General features: G+C 50.5%; 1 protein-coding gene across 1 annotated transcript in view; it reads left to right on the forward strand.

Annotated features, from left to right (window-relative positions):
- LOC146810779 (uncharacterized) overlaps window positions 1-18,669 on the forward strand; it is a 176,759-nt gene that overhangs the window by 55,090 nt on the left and 103,000 nt on the right. Inside the window, exon 4 of the mRNA XM_085614446.1 lies at window positions 16,364-16,494. The gene's annotated coding sequence lies outside the window, so the exon portion shown is untranslated. The remainder of the gene's footprint in view (window positions 1-16,363; window positions 16,495-18,669) is intronic.

An 18,669-nucleotide genomic window follows, 5' to 3' on the forward strand; every position in this document is an offset into this window, starting at 1 on the left:
AGTCAATCAGAACGAACATGAACCTCTGAGATTGGTTCAACAGATTTAGGGGACCAATTATATCTAACCCCAATTTCGCCCATGGTATGGCTGGGACTTCCACTGGGATCAGTGGTGACTTGCGAACCATTTTGGTTTTGTCGCTGGAACTACACGCCGTGCAGTTCTTTACTTGCTCCTCCACTCTCGAATCCATACCCGGGAACCAATAGTGTTGCCGGATTTTGCTTTTGGTCATGCTCCTCCCCGGATGACCTTCATGTGCAATCTGGATTATTCTTTCATACATGTTCTTGGGGGGATGATTTTACTTCCTCTACAAATATGTTCACTTATGATGGATAGTTCCTCTCGCACTGGCCAGAATTGGTGGATAGCTTCCGGCACCTCAGACTTGGTATTCGGCCATCCTGTGCAAATCATATTCTTCAATGCGACCAGATCGCTGTCCTCCCTTAAGGATTCCTTCCACTCCTCACGACTGATGGCAGAGATTTCCACCAATAGGATTGTCTCCTCCGGTGGATCTTGCATAGGATCACCCCCGCTCACAGGTAGCCGTGAGAGACAGTCCGCAACTCTATTATCACTTCCTGGGACGTATACTATGGAATAGTTGAACCCTTGAAGACTCAGCACCCATTTCGATATTCTCGGAGTAGTACCTTCCAACCGTTTAGTGGAGAATAATGGTAGTAAGGGTTTGTGATCCGTCCTCAGCACAAAAGGGATACCCCACAAGAAATACTTATGGCCCAGTAACAAGCCAAAGCCTCTTTTTCCACTGTGGAGTAATTCAATTCGGCGTCTCTCAATGTTCTTGACGCAAACGCTATCACGAACTCCTGTCCATCCTTTTTCTGGGTCAGTGCCGCTCCTAGACCCTTCTTGCTAGCGTCTGTGGTAAGCGTGGTCTTGGCATTGGGGTCAAAAGCACCCAGAATAGGGGCGTCCACAATTGCCTTCTTGATGAGTGTGAATGCTGTCTGATGTTCTTGATTCCACTCAAACTTGGAACTCTTCTTTAGCAACTCTCTGAGGGGTTGCACATGGTCCGCAAAGTTTTTAACAAACTTGGCCATATACTCCGCTAGGCCCAAGAATGATTTGAGCTCCTCTTTGTTGTTGGGTTCTGGGGCTAACTTGACAGCATCTATCAAACTGGACTTCGGTTTGATTCCTTCACTTGATATGTTGTGACCAAGGTAGACCACTGAATCCACTCCAATTTTGCATTTATCCCTCTGAGTGGTGAAACCTGCCTTGCTGAGACGGGTCAACACTGCCTCTAAATTTTTATTATGCTCTTCAGCAGATGAACCATGGATCAATATATCATCTTGGAAACAAAGCACTTTTTCCAAGCCTTGCAGAATGTGTTGCATGATGCGTTGGAAAACTGCAGCCGCCGACGCCAATCCGAAAGGTAGCCTGGAGAATTGATACGCCCCATGTGGAGTTATGAACGAGGTGAGAGGTTTTGACTCCGGATGGAGAGCAACCTGGTGGTATGCTGAAGATAGGTCCAACACCGAAAAAACTTTTGCCTCGTGGATAGCAGAGAGCATTTCATTTATGTTGGGTAGGGGGTGTCTGTCCACCCAAATATTGGAGTTTAAATCCCTGAGGTCCACACATAGACAAATTCCTTTGTTTCCTCCTTTAGCTGCTACTACAATGGGCGCCAACCATTCCGAGCTCTCTATTTTCTCTATGATCTTGCACTTCTCCAATCTGTCCAATTCCTTCTTTAGTGGCTCTCTTGTTAACAGTGGAATGGATCTTGGTTTATGAACTACGGGTTTCACATTTGTCTTAAGTTTGATTTTGTGAAGGAAGCCCTTTAGAAGTCCCACTTCCTCCGTAAACACCTCAGGGAATTTGTTGCATATCTCTCTCCCCATGTTGGATCTATCGATCAAGTATACTGGTTCAGGTGCGTTAGGGTCTAACTTGATCCCCAAATCCTTTTGGTGTTTCCATCCAAGTAGGTTTGACCCATTCTTCGTGATGTAGACTTTCCCTACCGTGGATCTATCTTTGAAGTCTATGTTCATAAGTAGCATCCCCACCAGTGGTATAGGATCTTGGTTGTATCCCCCAGGTTTGATGTCAGGCGGCAGAAGTTTATATGCCCGCGTACCTGAATTTGCTTGAAAGGTAGCCTCATTTACGAGAGTGTATGGGGAACATGAATCAGCGTACACTTCGTACTTAACACTGTCCAACAGAATTTCACATTTAGGGTATACAGTGCTATTACCTTCTGAAAAGTTGGCTACTTGAAAAACAATATCTTCACTAATGGGTTGTGGCTCTAAATCACTCTCAATCATATGGGTGACACTAGTTTTAGCATTGTGACACACTTTGGAAAAATGACCCCTCTTCTTGCACTTGCTACATACAACACCCCTTGCAGGACAATTCATGCTGTTGGCCATATGGTTGGGATTCCCACACCTGTAACATTTGGGTTTATTACTCGCTGCAGCGTGTACTTCAGGACCAGCAGCTGGTAGTTTATGCTTGGTGTCTTTACTACCTATTTTGTGGACATTTCCCTCTGCACATTGTTTTACCTCAACAGCATCCTTCATTTCATTCATGCAGTACGCTGTGTGTTCAATGCTTTTAGCGATGTAAATCGCACGTTTCAAATCTGGGGCTTCTGCTAGAAGTCTTTCCTGAATTTTCTTGTTGCTAGTACATCTTACTAACTGATCCCTGATTAGGGACTCGGTTAACGTACCAAATTCACAAGTCGAGGCTAATCCTCTCAAAGCAGCTATGTAATTTATCACTTTCTCACTTTTCCCTTGAATGCGCAAAAATAATTTGTGACGTTCTAAGACAATATTAATTCTGTCCCCAAATTGTGCCTCCAATTTCATTAACGTTAATTGATACACATCACGTTGTACATCACCCTCACCCACTGCTTCCACATTTACATCGTCAACAATAGCATCAGGTAAGTCATCAAAAATTTCTCTCCCTTGTTTGCCAAGATTATGCAGTAAGACATGTTGTTTACGCACCGCAGAAAATCTGTCTCCCCCAATAGCAATAAGGTATGATTCAAATAAGTTTACCCATTTTTTCCATGGAACTACTGGATCACCCCTCTCATCCAGGAATGGAGGAGGTTGCGACATTGCGAACGCTGACATTTTAATGAGCTAAGGGTAAATGAGAAAGAAAAGAGAAGTAGAGAAAAGGAAATGGAAAGACAGGAAAGGGGATGAAGGAAAGAAATAACAGCCCCAAAGGAAAGGATAAGGAAAAGAAATAAGAACCCCAAGATAAAAATAGAAAAGGGGTAGGAGATCCGCAGAGACGAAGAGATACAAGGATAATATATAGGTGAAAACCCGAATTAAGAAGTTGAGTCTGTCAATAATTAAAACGAAGCAAACTCTTCCTTGGAGTGAGCCAAAATGTTTATGGCCAGCAGGTGGAGCTCATGCGGTGAAAATATAGGGAGCAGTGTCTCCTTAGGGAGCGACCTCCGTGAGGAAAAGTTACCAGCAGGAAAGGTTATCCGGACCCCAAGGCAGAGTCTCATACCGAGTGTCCTACTTGTGAAATCAAGCTTCCTGCAGTCCGAACTCCAAATTAAGGAACTGGAAACTCCCACGCTGACGAGCACCACACAGCCGAGTCAGCACTGAGAGCGCTGACAGGATAACCCCTCGAACACCCTCAGTACCTCAATCGAAGAGCTGCTACAGCGGAGCAAACGATCCAGTATCCTGCAGCTGAAGACCTCGGACACCAGTACCTCAGAGCTCCCGAAATCGCCGTCGGAACAGACAGCTTCAACAGCACCCTCGCGGAACCAGTGTTCAGTATTCAGTGTTCCCGGTGAAGTCGGAACACGAAATGAAGTACTCGAAATCACCGGAGGACTCCCAGAGGTGGTCAGAGGGAGCTTCTCAACCGCTGCGATGAAGACAGGACTCAGAGACCGGGAGGCAGAATGGCGAAAGGCAGAACAGGACTGGGGGAAGGATCCAACCGTCCCCAGCACGGTGAGTACGCACGTCGCCAATTAATTTGTAGTAATAATGAATATCCAGTCAGGATTTTGAAGAACGTAGGTTTATTCGTAACGGATCTTTCAGCCTTTCTAACACCCGTCACCAACGTTCTAATCGAGCTTTCCCCACCAACATTCTAAACATGGACAAACCCACTGGAAAGGAAAAGGAGGGGGGGAACGGGGAAGGGAAACCGGGATCGGTTATAACAACTTGATTTTATGCACATAAGTCTTCAAATATCCTAGTCTGTTGTAGAACAATAGCAGGTGGTCGTTTTTTAAAACTCTCACAGTTTCCTTCAATTTAATGAACCTGAACCTGTGGAGTGGAATTAGGGTCGATAAACATTTCCAATTCTCTATTGCGGGGCCATCCAATTATGGTATCACCTTTGAAACAGGCAAAGACTTTACATACTGCATCCCTACCTTTAAAGTTCAAGCATGCTGCAAAAAAACCTTCATTCAGATGTTCAGGTTTACATAATCATTGGGTCTGATACCTACCTGTCTTGTTCAACTTCACCACCCGCTTAAATTGTTGATTAAACGCTTATTCGGAGTTAACTGTCAACCTGGGACATGAGCTGAACATCCTTTCAATTACCATTTCTCCTCTGTTTCGTGGTAATACCTTCACTGTTACAGACAATTTGTAATACAGTCTAATCACACACCATCTTTATTTCTTTATTTGTCTTTCCTTGTAAAGGGCTATGACCGGATTTGCCATGATGTCCTCTTTTTCCACATCTATTGCACACCACGTACATGGCTGTGCAATCTCTGTTGTTAACCATGTGATCCACCTGTCCATGCCTAATACACAAACCTTTAAATATCACAGCACTCCTCACTTTACACTGTGACTTGACTGCACCCACAACATTGCTTCACACAGCTGATAAGGCCTACAACCTTAGACTATTTACACCACGCTGAAGTTGTCAAAACATTATATAGATTACAAGGTTCTGTTAACACCTGCCCTTTGTTTTATTCAACGTGTAGTTTAAAATTCACAGCAGTAAAGGCATGGTTCCATTATGGTCTGCTGGGGTTTTAAAACACTGTGACATCATTCACTGGATGGCCCCTTTAAAGTCTCTACATTCCTTTGTTTTGAAAGATGTCCTACACGCCCCAAGTAGCAGACACTTAGGAGCTGATTACTATGGCGGGCGGATCGCCACCGCCGGCTGGCAGTGGTGATCTGCCCGCCATCAAAAGGTGATTTACCCACCGCCATATTATGATGGTGGTGGGTATCACTATTGTTCCGCGGCGGTTGGAAAGATCGACCGCCACGGTTCTGCAAGGCGGTCCTTTTCCACCCACCTTGCGGAACCCGTAACCAGGCAATCATTGCGGCGGTGGCTTGCAGGCACCGCCTTAATAATTACAATGGGCCTCTTGGGCCTCTTGGGCCTCTTCGCCTGTCTTTTTGCGGCGGATTTCCCGCCGCAAAAAGGCAGGCGGATACTGGCTTTGGGGGTCTGTTGTGGGCCCCCGGGGGGGGTCAGCTGTGCACTGGGGGGGTACCCATGGTACCCCTCCATTTCCATGCACAAGGTGGCAGGCACCGCACGGTGCCTGCCACGTTGTGCAAGGAAATGCACAACATGCCCATTTCTTATTGTGGCGGGTGCGGCAGCCAGCAGCACCCGCCGCAATGTTAAATCGCCAGATGCGACCGCCGCGGCGGCGGTCGCATCATAATTAGGGTGGCGGGACCGCTGCATGGAAGACGGGCGGTCCTGTTACCGCTAGGGTCGGGGGTGGACTAAAGTCCGCCCGCCATCCTAATGACCCCCTTAGTGGCCACAATTAACATTCTACTTGAGAAGTACTCAAAGAATGAAGTTCACGAGTACTCTTGGGTCTACCCTGACAATTACTGGTTCAGTGTATTTTCAGTTTTACTTCTATAAAATATCCTTTATGCTGATTCAGACAGGCAGCTTGACTTACAATTTTGTACATGTATGAGCAGGAGAAGCTCATAAAATCTGAAATAAGGGAGGCCCAAGTACTAATTTTCGAAGAAGTCCACTTTATACATTCAAGGAGTTTGATTTTGTCTCAAGCAGCCAAATAGTTTAAAAGATACACTACTCTTGTGTCAAAAGTGCACCTCAACTTGGTCTATACAAATGTAGGAGGAGACACCTCAAAGTAGCGACATCAGGGATCAGAGATGCACATGTTACTGTGTCCGGGGCTTCTCACTTTTGGTGCTCGCTCCAAGGATAAAGTAGGCCTGGTAATGCCGGGGGTGTAGCATTTTATTAACTACCTACTTGGAGTTCAACATGTAGGTAAATAAAGATGGCCTATAGACAACTGACTTTAACATAGCCCTAAAATGTGTTTCCAAAGGAGTTCTGCCTAAATTGGACACAAATGTCTGACTTTCTTGAATCAGGTAAAGATTTGAGCAGTCTGCAACAGTCACAGATTTCCTTAAGTACTCTAATACATAGCCATTTACACATACAGCAAATGTAACAAGTCTACATTTCAACATTCTGGACCGTAACTCATAACCATATTTGCACTGTTTCACTTTTGAGTTCTTCCATGGAGATTTTTTTCCCATGGAGAAACCCCTTTCCCTGCACTCCCAATCATTCTGGGGATGTCCCCTGATCTTGCCCACCCTGGTTTGCATGTGTCCTTTATATACCTAAATCACTTCCCATTATTATGTTGGGGAACACGCTTCATAAGATTTGTGAATACCCACAAACCTGTGAGTCTGTTTGATTCACCACCTTTTATAGGTCTGAAATGCCCACAACGTGCACCAAGGAGCAAGGTCAGTCACACATAAAAAATTCCATACTGTCAGAATTTTTAGTGTCAGTCAATATGTTTACATTGTCAAAATCAATCCATCAGGACTGCCGCAACGCTGCTCCAATTTATAACAAAGTTGAATACTCACCTCCTTACAGACCTTCAAATCACAGTGCATTAACCATCCACAAACCAGCTTCCTCTCCTCTTACCTGTTCACTTTATGTTTGTCTTTGATCACAGTGCTCCACTGCCTTGTGGCTAGGTTTGCGCTACAGAAATACCATATTTAAGCATACATACATACATACATACATACATACATACATACATACATACATACATACATACATACATACATACACAGTAGGACAATGGGCATCCCTGCCGGGTGCTCCTACATATAGGTGCCACATCTGAGAATCGGTTATTGACTTTCACAGGGACCAAAGGCTCCATGTATAAAAGGTTTACTAGGCTTAAAAAATATTTCCATCAGCCGATATGGCTGAGAACTTCCTGCATAAATGGCAATTTCAGTGCATTGAATGCCTTTTTAGCATCAAGCAAGTCAGCTGCTGCTTGTAAATCCTGGTCTACTCCTTGAAAGATGGCCATTAAAGCCAGTATTTTTGCTAATATTTTATCTATGCTTAAAAATGATAGTGGCTCATACAAGGCGCATTGGTAAGGATCACTCCCAAGGCTGGAAAGTACAGAGATTGTGGCCTCTTGCAACGGTAAAGGAAGTCTGCACTTACAAGAGGTTTGTTATACACTTCTAGCACTGTGGGCATTATAATAGGGAACTCCTTATAGAACACCACCGGGAGGTCATCGCCCCCAGGGCTTCACCACTATTGTGGCTAGCTAACACAGTTTTAACATCCTCGAGTGTTAAGGGAGAGTTGAGTATTTCTTGCAGACTGCAGGCTCTCTTTCTTTTCTTTAAGCAGGGCTGCAACCTCAGAATCAGTGGGCTCAATTGTCTTTTGTTGCTGATCATCCGAGGGCGATGACCCCTCCCCAGCCGCGGTCGGTAGTAGGAGTAACTGCAGAGCGGTGACGTGGGGAGGGGGAGGGGCAGGGTGGGGGGTAGTAAACTATGGATTACGGAGGTTTACAGGTAAGTTAACATATAAATTAATAAAACAAATTTCGTTGCGTGACGATCACGGCTTAAAAGGCACCCGCAGGAAGCACTTTGTGACACAGAATCATTTTGTGCTGCACCCGCTTCAGATTTTCAGCACAAAATATATTTTTCAGCTGAAAGTTGATTGGCGCTGCTATTTGGCCTGCAAGCGCCACTTAATTTCGAATGAGCAAGTGCACTAAATAATATTAGAACATTGGAATGTTGGAAGCTCCATTGAAAACAATGGAGTGCTCCGGGCTTATAATGGCTGATATAAGCCCGAAGCTCCAACATTCCAATGTTTCTTTATTCACAGCTTTGGCTGTGAACAAAGGCTTCAGGAAGCCTGAGGGGATTTGAATGCCCTCGCGCTCCCTGAAGGCTTTGTTTTATTTGTTAGAACATTCTGCCCTCTGGTGGCAGAATGTTCTAATAGCCTTATAGCCCTCGTAGCAGGGCTATAACGGCTATTAAAGTCCCGCTGCTTTGTTAAAGTCCCTCGCCTTCGGCTCGGGCCTTTAACGCTGCAGCGGGCCTTTAATAGCAGGTATAGCCCGCTCTGGCGGGCTATAAGGCTATATTAGAACACTGGAATGTTGGGAGCTCCATTGGAGACAATGGAGTGATCCGTGCTCCTATGGGCCGGTAAAGGCCCGCAGAGAAACATTCCAATGCTTCTTTTGTTCACAGCTTTTGCTGTGAACAAAGGCCTCTCGGAGCTGGAGGCGATTTAAACCCCCTCAGGCTCCGAGACTCCTTTGTTTTATTTGTTAGAACATTCTGCCCTCTAGTGGCAGAATGTTCTAATAGCCTTACAGCCCTTCATATCTGGGCTATACCAGCAATTAAAGTCCCGCTCCCTTGTTAAAGGCCCTCGCCTTCGGCTCTGGCCTTTAACGCTTGAGCGGGCCTTTAATAGCCGGTATAGTCCGCTATGGCGGGCTATAAGGCTATAGTAAACATGGGCATGGTCCGTGTGTTTGGGGGCAGGAGGGCATTTTAGGTTTAAATCTTTTTTATTGAGTTTTTCACAAACAGAATGCCTCGGACAGCATCAGCAGCATCGCCTACAACCCTGTGGGCCGGCTCATCACTGTGGTAACGGGGGAGGCTTACTCAAACTCCAATCCAGTCCTGTGGGAAATCAGTGCTAACACAGCATGTCGCCTACAACCCTTCAGGGCCGGCCGCGTATTCTGCACAAGGGGACACTGTGGGTTACGATTGGGGCACTGAGCATCCGGTGTAGTCAAACCTGCTAGGTACCCCTCTATACGGTGCTCTAATGTGGCCGGTCTCCACAGCGGTTCCACGGCTAAAACCGGTCCCACGGACTGCGATCTGCCAGGACATTCAGAAAAACCAAAGAACAAAACTCCAATCCCGTCTTAACCCCCCCCTCCCCTCCCCCGTCCTGTCTTCCCCTCCCCCCCACTCCCTCCTCCCCCCTCCCCAGTCCAGTGCGTGCCTCTAGTAGAATCCGTTCTGTGCGCCACTCCATCCAAGGGCCCCCTCCCGCTGCAACCTCACTCCCTCCTAAGGGGCGGTATTTTCTTGGGTAGCAAGCCTCAGGAGGCGAAGGTATCTGGGGCAGGTGAGCTCCCTGAATTCTGTGCTCAGCAGGGACCGGAATGGCTGCCAGAGGTCATTAAACTTCTCCGTGTCCCCTGCTACTGTCAATGAGAGTTTCTCCATGCCCAAAACATGCCAAAGCCTGTGTAGCCAACCCATGATCGTAGGGGGTGTGGAAGAGCGCCAGTGCATTAAGATGTTCTGAATGGCGGACCCCAATGCTATGGCGATCTGTCTGCCTCTGCGGGATTTCAAAGGGTACATCAGGTCGTTGGGGAGGCCTAGCACTATATAAGCTGGGAGGCGCGGTAACTCAGTCTTAAAGTGGGAGTCGACCGCATCAGTAAGCCCCCAGTACCGGGCATTCCCACAGAATGTGTGTCAATGTACCCACCTGCCCACAGCCCCTCCAACAGGTGTCTTCCTTACTGCTGTCCATGGCGTGTGTGCGTGCAGGGGTGTAATACCAATATGTGGAGACCTTGGTGAAGGTTTCGGTAAGTCCCGTGTGATACGCCGAGTGCCGAGCTCTGTAAGCTATCTGTCCCCATTCCTCGTGGCTCAGGGTCCTGCCGAGCTCCCTCTCCCATCGCTCCCGCCCCGGATTGTAAAAGTGTGAGGGGGGCACCTGAAGGAATTGGTACAGGTCGCTGATGAGTTTGGCGTCAGTCGTGCGCGTTAATAGCCAGCGTTCGGAGGGGAGTAGATGTCTGTCCGCCGATTCGCGCACCTGTGGTTGCAGCGCCCAGTGACGGAGTTGCCAATACCGCATCCTTTCGGATTCCGGCAGCGCATAGTCCCGTCGCAGGTCCAGAAAGGAGATAACACCTTCCGCATCGTATATATGGCACAGGGCTCTACATCCCGCCTCTCGCCAGCGGTGAAGTGCGCCCTTCTCCATCCCCGGTGTAAACTCCGGGTTGTCCGCCAGGGGTGTCAGCGGGGAGGGGAACGTAGTCAGCCCGTGTATAAGATTCGTAGCATCCCAGACCTGTAGATGCACCCTAGTGATGAAAGAGGCATATAAGTTGGCAGGGCGGTGCGCCCTGCGAAGGAAGGGAATCTCCTGCAGAGGACGTCCCGCTACCGCTTGATCTTGGAAAAGTCAGTGTTTATCCGACTCCCACCTGCTCCATTCCACTAGATGTCGCAGCTGCGCCGCTTGAAAGTATTTGCGAAGGTCCGGGATGCCAAGCCCCCCTGCCTCTGGCGCTAGCAATGAGAGTACTCGCCGCATTCTTGGCTTCTTGCCCTTCCAAATGAAGCGTCCTAGATCCGACTGCATCTGTCGGAGCCATCCCGTTGGCGGGTGCAGCGGGAGCGCCCGAATCACGTAGAGAATCTGTGGTAAAATTGTCATCTTAACCGCCGCCACCCTTCCGAGCAGCGATAGAGTGCCCCGATCCCAGCGTGTTAATTCGTCCCTAACTTTCCTACTCAAAGCGGTGTAGTTGGCTGACACGATCGCCGACAACGATGGAGCCAAAAGGACTCCCAGATAGGGTACCGGGTCCTGGGACCAAACTATAGGGACTTGGTGTTGCAAAAGAGCTCTGGTTGCCGGCGCCAGGGAGAGATCTAAGGCCTCCGACTTGCTCATATTCATTTTAAACCCTGCCACCGCCGCAAAGGAGGTCAGTTCTTCGATGCACATTGGGAGCGCCGAGAGCGGGTCGTCGATGGAGAGTAGCACGTCATCGGCATATAGGCTAACTGCATGGCTGCAGCCTCCGAACCGCACGCCCTTCACCCCCGGATTATCTCGGATCCGTTGGGCAAAGGGTTCCATAAATAATGCAAAGAGTAATGGTGACAGCGGGCACCCCTGCCTCGTGCCTCGCTCAATGTCGAAGCTCTTTGAGGTGCACCCATTGACTCTTACTGTGGCCGTTGGAGACCTATAGCAATTAAAGATCATATGGCGAAATTTGTCTCCTACTCCCACCTTCGTCAACAACTGTTCTAAGTAAGGCCAATGTACACGGTCAAACGCCTTCTCCGCGTCCACCAGCAGCAACATCCTTTCTCCCCGGATACGCGATGCTTTCTCAATGAGATGAAGGATTCGTTTGGTATTATCGACCGTTTGTCTCCCAGGAATGAATCCCGCCTGATCCGGATCGATGAGCTCCGGCAATAGGGGGGCAAGACGTGCCGCTAAGATCCCTGTGTACAGTTTGAGATCGATATTGAGGAGAGATATCGGTCGGTAAGAGCCGCAGCGCGATCTGTCTTTGCCCGGCTTGGGGATCACTGCAAGGGACGCTCTTAAGAGGTCCGGCGGGATGGCTCCTGGCATCGCGAAAGTGTTAAACAAACGCGTGAGGATAGGTGCCAGTAGCGCGCAGAACGTTTTATAGAAAAGCGACGTAAAGCCATCCGGTCCTGGGGATTTACCATGTTTAAGGCGGGCAATTGTGGATATCACTTCCTCCGGTCTGATGTCCCGCTCTAGAGCCTCCGTCTGGGAGGCCGTGAGGGACGGCAGTGAAACCGAGTCCAAATATCTCTGAGTTGCGGGCGCATCCGGGACGTCTCCAGCGTAGAGACTCGCATAATACCGGCGGAAACGTTCCGCGATGCCAGCGTCGTCCGTGACCGTGAAACCCGACGGGTCAGTGATCGCTTTCACTGTGTGTTTCTGGCGAGCAACCCTGAGCTTACTTGCCAGTAGCCTCCCACATTTATCTCCCCCCGTGTAGTAGGCGTGTTTAAGGCGCAACGCTGCGTATTCTGCGCGATCCATGTCTAAGGCCGTCAAGAGTTTCCTCACTCTTTGAAGTTGCCGCCATATTCTAGGGGCCCCCGTTCGACTGTGCAAGTGTTCCAGTTTGCGGACCTGCTGCGTGAGCTCCTCCCGTTTCTCTCTTCTAATGGCGTTATCCGCCGAGGAGATCGCAATAAATTCCCCTCGGAGTACCGCTTTCAGTGCCGCCCACTGTGTCGCTCGTGTCGTGTCCGAGTTCTCCTTGACCGCTGTCGTCACCTGCGCGATCACCTCGCGTCTGCCGAGGAGCGTGTCCTGCAACCGCCAAGTCCGCGGGGGACTGGAGGTCGGCGGGAAACTGAGGGTAGCGGATACCGGTGCATGATCCGAGACCGAGATCACTCCTATGTCTGCAGCTGTAGCCAGCTCCCGCACCGGTCCGGAGACCAGGAGGTGGTCTAGCCTTGCATATGTCTTGTGTGCGTGCGAGTAAAACGAGTAGGATCGCGCCGTGGGGTGCATGTGACGCCAGAGGTCCTCTATGTCCATCTCCGCCATCATGGCCCGACATCCCGCCGAGAACTCCCCCGTCTGCAGCAACCGTTGGGCGGATCTATCAGCTGCACCGTCAAAAACCATATTCAGGTCGCCCCCTAGGATGACATGCCTGTCCTGCGCCATCGCTGTCTCCTCCAATGCCGAGCGGAGGAACTTTTCTTGCCGGTCGTTCGGGCTATATATGGACCCGATCGCAAACGTGTGACCAGCTACTCGGATTCTGTAGACCAGGAGCCTGCCCTTTAATTCCGCATGTTTATGGAGCACATCCCCTCTAAAGTGCCGGGCTACAAGGATCGCCACCCCCGCGGTTTTAGTGTTGTTAGAAGAGAAAAATTGGGTAGGGAACGCGGAGGACCGTAGCCTGCCACAGTCCCGGGGTAAGAGGTGAGTCTCTTGGAGCAGACAGACATCCGCGCCGGTGTTTTCTAGTAGGGAGAGAATAGCACGACGTTTTATCGGATTGTTTAAGCCCTTGACATTGAGCGTGACAATTTTAAAAGGTGTCTGCTGCATGGTGGAATGTCATCGTTACCGCTGTGTCTCTTGTGGAATGACAGAGTGTAGTGTGCATACCACTCTGGTACCGGCCTTCCCGGCCACGCACTGGACTGCCCTCCCCCCCTCTCTGAGTCTCCCAACCCCCCCTTCGTCTGCCCCAACTCCTTCCCTCCCTGCTCTTCGTCCCCCAAACCCCCCTAAAAACTCCCCAGCAACTCTCCCACCCCTTCCCCAACAACATATCCGGAACTCCCCGGTAACTCGCCCACCCCTTCCCCAACAACATGTCCGGAACACCTCTCTCCTTCCTACCAAGTCCTGGAGTATCAATGTCCAAGTCCGGCTCCCAGGGGAGCAGGTCTTCGGTATAGTAGATCAGTGGACGTCAAGCCCCCACCCCCTCCCCCCCCGCCCCCCCCGCCCCGTCCCCCAAACCTGCTTTGCAAGGAAGGCTGTGTTGTACTCCCCCCGGAGCTGCTTCAGGCAGTCAATGCGACATCACTGACTTCCGTGGTTCCGGCTACCTCCGGCGCCGCTTCATCCGCGCCAGCCCCGGTGCCAGGCGAGTCCGGTCGTGCGGGCCGCCCCCGGGTCCCGCGCCTCGATACCCTCCGCCATCCATCCTCCTGAGACCGACCCGGTCGTTGCTCGGCCAACTCGTCATCAGGTGCGGCAATACCCAAAATTCCACAAGTCTCCCGCAGGGAACGTAGTTGGTGCATAGTACCGTTCCAGCGAAAGATGAGCCGGAAAGGATGTCCCCAGGTATAAGGCGTGCCTTGTGTTCTTAGAAAATCCGTGGCTACCTTGAACGTTTTCCGCTTCTGTAGCGTGATGGCCGACAGATCCTGGTAGAGGGCCACTTGATGGCCTCGGAACGTCAGGGGTTGCTTCTTCCGCGCCTCCGTCATGATGCGTTCCTTGAGCGGAAAATCCGGAAGGAATGCCAATATGTCCGGGGGTGGTGCCGCTGCTCTTCGTTGGGGTCCCACTCTGTGCGCCCTATCAATTTGGACCGGGAACCCCTCCGCCTCTCCCAGCACTTCTCGGAACAGGGCCTGCAGATATCCCGCCACATCTTCCCCTTCGGCCAAGGAGGGCAGCCCCCGGACCCGTATGTTGTTCCGCCGGGATCTGTTTTCAAGGTCCTCAGCATGGGCTTGGAGATCGATCTGTTGATCTCTGAGGCGCAGCACTTCTTGTTGCAGGTGTTCGAACTCTTCGTCCCGTCTGTGGTTGGCGTCCTCCACTGCGACCACCCGGTCTCCTAGTCCGTCCACCTCCCGGCGTAGTTCCCGCACTTCGCCTGCCACCTCATTCTTCAGGGCTTGGAAGTCCTCCCTGAGGGTGCTGAAGAGCGACTCCATAAAGGACCTGGTAATGGGGGGTTCGCCGCCGCCCGCTTCCTGTGCCCCTCCAGAGGGCCCGGGGGACTGCTGCCCTCGATCTGCTCGCTGTTGGTGGCGTCCTAGAAGCTCGGGGAGAGTGCGTTCCCCTTTCTTCCCTTCTCTACTGCCGGCCATGGTCTTCGTGGCCCTATGTCGCTCGACCTCTCTCTGCTCGGGCCCGCGTCCCGCCGTCGCCGGCCCCGTGGCGGTGCCCGGTCTCCACACTGCTGGGACGTCGAGTCCCGCGCTCAGTGCCGTCACTCCTTCGGTGCGATAAGCCACTCCAATTCTCTCCAGGGGCCGTTTCTGGTCTCGGCCCGGCCCCCTCGTCGGGGCTCCGCCGTGGCCACCCCCGACTGTGCCACACCTCTGAGGCCGGAAAGTCGCGACGTCCTACATTCAACCCCTCTCTGCTGCTGAAGGGGTCTCCGACCGCCAGTCTCCCTCTGCTCCTCCACCCACTTCAGGTGTCGGGGGTCACTCCATCGTTGTGCGACGGGGGGAGTCCACCCAGCTGTCGCCGCACCCGCGGGGCTGGTAGCTGTCCCGGGTAGCGTCAGCTCTTGGCCCCCGCAACTCTCCCACCCCTTCCCGAACAACATATCCGGAACTCCCCGGTAACTCGCGCACCCCTTCCCCAACAACATGTCCGGAACACCTCTCTCCTTCCTACCAAGTCCTGGAGTATCAATGTCCAAGTCCGGCTCCCAGGGGAGCAGGTCTTCGGTATAGTAGATCAGTGGACGTCAAGCGGACGGGGGCGCCGGGCCGCTCCGGGTCTCACCTGCTGCTCTCTCTGTGGGGCTGTTGCGCTTGCGTAATGGCGGCTCCAGTAGTCTGAGGAGGCTCTTCGCGAAGGGTCGCTCCCAAGGTCCGCCGATGTCCTCTTGTACCCGGGGCGGGTGAGGGCGTCTCCCACGGCCGTGCTGGCGCAGGCTCCTCAGCAAAGCCCCCTGCGCTGGTGCCGGTGCTGGCCGCCGCTGCCCTCGGGTGCTCTGGGCCCTCGTGGGCGGCCGCCGTCTCCGCTGCCTCCCGTAGCCTTCAGCGTCGAGGTAGAGCCCCCCCCGGGCCGGGCGCCACCTGTCGCTGCCTCCGGATGTCCTCGCAGCCTTCGGTGTGACACCCAGCGCGGGCTGCAGTTCGCCGTGCGTCGTCGTCTCGCCCCGCTGCAGGCCCCGACACTCGCGCAGTTCCACAGCCGGACGCAGCCTCACGCAGCCCGGGTTGAAGCTCCGCCCTCTCTCGGCTCTCTGGCTCCGGCCGCGCGCCTTCCGTTTCCAGGCTGTCGCGGGCGTGGGGAGCCTCTAACCGTCTTGCTCCGGGATACCGCTGCCTCCGCCGGTACTGCGCTCGTGATCCAGGGGGAGAATCAGTGCATTAACCGCGGTTGGGGGATCGACGGAGCGGGAGCCGGTAGGAAAGGCGTCCGCTCACCCCGCCATCTTGGCCACGCCCCCCCAGGAGGGCATTTTAGACTGTAGTTCTTATTACATCAGTAATTTGATATTTATTTTTAATTATTGACAATTCTTTATGGTATACTCCTAAATGTATTATTTATTCTCAATTGTATAGTCCTAAAGTCCTAACACCGTTCTGACAGCAATTTGCACTTTAGTAATGCATTTCCAACTCTGCCTGTTTATTCTTTGCAGTGCACCTCACCTACTGCAAATCCTACAAAATCAGGAACAAGGAGGGAGTGATGACGTGCTCATTTCTATTTTAAAGCAGACCTTGAATGGAAACACCCTCTGCCTCCTGTTGTACTGTCTCAACATTGAAGGTACTACTCATTTGGGTTCATAATGACCAGGGCTTTAAGTAGGATGGGCCTTGCCAGGACGCAAACCCTGCCTCAAACTCATGACTGACATTTAAACAGACCCCCTACTTGGTCTCATATTTACATCCTTAACTTTCGATTCCTCCGAAATTACTGTAAACTCTTAAGGTAATCCATGTCTGCGATGAAGTTCCTATTTACATTTCACATGTTTTAATTTCCAGACTTTGTGTGATCAGCCTAAAAAAGAGCTTTCAGGAATAGTACAGAGGGGCTTCACCCCCATTGGTTGCCAGGAGTCAGTATTTGAGCAGTTGATTGGACAATATTAGTAGCATTCCACCTAAGAAATAGTTTAATTTAAGTTTATGGATGGTGCAGGGAACATGAAATCTTTGGCGGTGCATTATTATTCCCAATTGTCGCTCACCAGCACCACCCCTCTGCCCTGGCACCACAAGCTTTACTAACCACAAAGTCGACATGAAAAAAGCAACAGTGCATCATGCTACGTATGCCGCAGTGGTATCTTAACAATTTTGGGGGTCCTGGGCCAGACATATTATGGGGGGCCCTGTTCGTTACAAGTTTGTATATATGATACGATTTCAGCTTTTTTGTGCCCTCTTTGGCCATGTCACTGACTCCGCACGGGCACTCTGATCCTAATTCAAAATGTGTTTCCATTTCATATTTAGGTATAGTGATGTGCGTTTTCAATTTTGTAATATAGCAGCAGACCAACTGCCATTCCTCATATATGAGGTCGTGTCTTGATCTCAAAAGAACTTTTTTATGGGTGTTGCATGATGTTGAAAAAAATAAACACAACATTTCTCTGCATAATGCCTGTAATAGACTCCTACACATTACCTTATTAAAAATAAAGGAAATTGTATTTAAAATGATCTATGTTTCAAAAATCATTCATGGTCATCAGGGCAGGACTGTGTGGCGAATAGAGACAAATCTATAAGGGCACCCCTGAAATACGGGGGCCATGGGCCAGAGCCCACTTGCCCATGCCTTAAAACGTCTCTGACCTGTGAGTGTCACTGCTACATCTCTCTGAGCCTGCACAGGAATGTTTGTCTCCAAGCGTGTGTTAAGGGCTGGACTCTTTAAAGATCTCTCAAGTTTTTTTCTTGGGTGCCTGTTCTCAAAAAGGAGTTCACTGATAGAATATCGATGTTAAAAATATCGATGTTCAAAATATCGAAAACAAAATGACTAAAAAAATATCGACTCCCATACCTACACAGGTAAGTAAAAAAATATTGAATCAAAAATAGCAATGTAAAAAATATAGATGTAAAAAATATATAATATATATATAAAATAAAATAATATACATTAAATAAATTAATATTAATTTTAACACATTAAATTACATTAGGGGGTCGATTCCGATCCTGTAAAAAGGCCCTACGAATAGTCGTACGGAGCGTTTTCTCCGTACGACTTGTACCAGGTAAACTCATTTCACAACTTAGGAAGTACGATTCGTACCGAAAGCCTTTTTCTGTACGAATCGTGCAAAAGACCGTACAGCCAAAAAACTACCCACGATTCCGATCCGGAAATGCTTGTACGCGACGTCTGTACAAATTTCAACAGCGTTTTCCGGCCCAGCAAGTACGATTCGTACCGACGTCACTCCATACGGCTCTTTGTTTACGGGAGCCAAACACAGCCGGAAAAGCAGAGTCCGACGCGAACGGCAACACCACGGAGCCCCGGTACGTGACGTACAGCCATGAACCCCATCGTACGTGTCATCCCGGTCCTCTTGGCCTACGACCTGGTGCACCGCACCCGACGCACACGCCGCAGAAGGTGAGAACAACATGCGTGGGTACGGTGCGTACCACACGTACCCCTACGGCGCCATGACAACAGTGGTATGGACCGTACCCACGCATGATTGCATGGGTACGGTGCGTACCATATGTACCCCTATGGCACCATGCCAATAGTGGTAGGGACCGTACCCACGCATGAATACGTGGGTACGGTGCGTACCCCTACGGCCCCATGAGTCCTCAGGTACGGACCGTACCCACGCATGAATGCGTGGGTACGGTGCGTACCCCTACGGCCCCATGATTAGTCAAGTACGGACTGTACCCACGCATACATGCGTGGGTACGGTCCGTACCACACGTACCCCGTTAC

This window comes from Triturus cristatus, chromosome 7 (genome assembly GCF_964204655.1).
Source record: "Triturus cristatus chromosome 7, aTriCri1.1, whole genome shotgun sequence".
NCBI lineage: Eukaryota > Metazoa > Chordata > Amphibia > Caudata > Salamandridae > Triturus > Triturus cristatus.